The sequence below is a fragment of the Alligator sinensis genome, unplaced genomic scaffold, assembly GCF_000455745.1.
Source record: "Alligator sinensis unplaced genomic scaffold, ASM45574v1 scaffold94_1, whole genome shotgun sequence".
Classification (NCBI taxonomy): domain Eukaryota; kingdom Metazoa; phylum Chordata; order Crocodylia; family Alligatoridae; genus Alligator; species Alligator sinensis.
This window is the reverse complement of record NW_005842073.1, coordinates 956,743-958,844: the sequence shown is the minus strand read 5'-3', so window position 1 is coordinate 958,844 and position 2,102 is coordinate 956,743.

Sequence of the window (2,102 nt, the reverse complement as noted above, 5' to 3'; positions counted from 1 at the left end):
CCCCCCTCCCCCCCGCACCACGTGATTGCGGAGCCGCGCCGCTCGCTCCAGCCCCGCGCCGCGCGCAGCCCCGGAGCAGCGCTGACAGGCGACGGAGGGTGCCGGGGGCTGTAGCAATGCGGGGGAGGGCGCCCGCCTCTAGCGCGACCGCGGCCCCGTTCCAAGGCTAGCGGGCCCTGGGGCTCGGAGGAGCTGTGAGGTGCACCTGGAAGCCCCGGTGCCCCCCTCCAGCCTCAGCCGTGGCAGGGGCAGCTGCAGCAACGGGGTCCTGGTCCCCCGGCGCAGGCAAAGGGGACGCGGCTGGGGGGGGGGGCGCGGCCCTTGGGCGCCGCTGTTGAAATTTGCGGGCGGAGCCGAGGACTGCACGGGGGCAGCTCCGCAGGGGCCGCGCCCTCCCCATGGGAAAAGCCGCTTTCCAGGTCCCCCCTCCTAAGCTGTGGGTGTCAGGTGCGGAGTGCGCCCCAGCAGGATCCTCACACCCGAGCTGTGGGGGGGGGGTGCATCAAGGCTGTCTTTTTTCCCGAGCTTTCAATGAAATCTAATTTATAAATGGGACATGCTCAGGCTCAGAAGACTAATTCATCCCCGAAAACAAACGCATCAGTGATTGCAGGCATCCAAACGTGAGGAGCGTTTCAATATGCCAGGGATCCAGAGAAAACAAATTCATTCAGGAGTCTGAAACATAATTAAAACCACTGCCAGGAAAATGAGTTGAGAGCAGGATGTTACTAAGACTATTAAGTTGCTGTGGGGCTAAAGCATGGACTGCATGAGCTGTAGGCACAGAAGGGCAGCATTAGGCTAAGCAGTGGCAAAACCAAGATGACTGGAGGTCAGCTCTTGCAAATGCAGAGTAAAGGAAGTTTTCAGTCCAGATCCTGCTTCCCAGTAGGACTAAGGCTCCTAGCAATTTCAGCAGGATCAGGATCTAGCCACTACCTGCTCAATTTCAGGGAATCTGTCTACAGACTGCATAAAACAGGGGCTTTTCTAAAACTGAAGCTACACAACAGCTGAATGGTTGATTTTCCCATCATCTTTTACACCATCAGGCAGTGTCAGAGTACATTTTATAATCTGTTCTCTTGTACATATAATGCCAAAGTCTCCGCATACTGTAAATAAACACATCTGCACAATCTCTCGTCTAATCGCCAGTGTGTTCTTCAGGCAGGTTGCAGTACCACAGAAAAAACTCTCAACAGTAAGGGAGAGCAGAGGCAGATACAAAGGTGGGGGAGACTGTAAGGAGGGAACCCACACATAGATGGAGCGGAGTAAAGGAGGAGCTATAATTGAAGAGGACCCCTGTTGATCCCCATGCCCAAATAGCCTACTCTTCAGCCTTAGTGAACAGGCATAGCTTTTCATCAGGGAGTAGCAGGGGTAAACAACCCCAGGCTTACTTTTTAAAATAAATCACTTACTAACTACTCTTACTTACAATTTCTGGTTTTACACATGCAATTTCCCATTCATCAATGGGAAACTATTAAATACCATAGTCACTATTTCATGTAATAAAAATGCTTAATCCAAATAATTGACTTCTGGGACAAAGATCAATAGAAACTTTCCCTTTTTGACTACTTTAGCAAGTAAAAATTAATTCTAATTTACATTGGTTTCAAATCAGTATGCACTTAGTGACTTTTGCCAGTTATTTAAAAAGTAAAACACGCTATACTGACTACAGCCATATACATTACAGCACCTAGCGTATGCATGGGACTTTCAGGACGACAATACTTCCATCATGTAGCCCTGTTTACTCCCCCTCTGGACAATCAGGTTAATAGAATTTGTGATATGCTTTGAGATCCTGACACAGAAGGCCCTATAAAAATGTAAATACAATTCCATCTACGTCTACAAGTCTCCAAAATGCCATTTGTTTAGATTTCAAAGTTCTTTGAAACCAGGGTTGCTCCATCTCTGCAAATGCAGACACAGTGTGGGGGTTCTGGTCTCAGCCAGGACCTTTAGGGACCACCAAAATACATTTAAAAGGAAACATAAAAGAAAAAGAATCAGCTAGCCAACTAAGTGACAGGGGAATTCCATGCCCAAACTATGGCACATGCATGAAAGCATCCCGT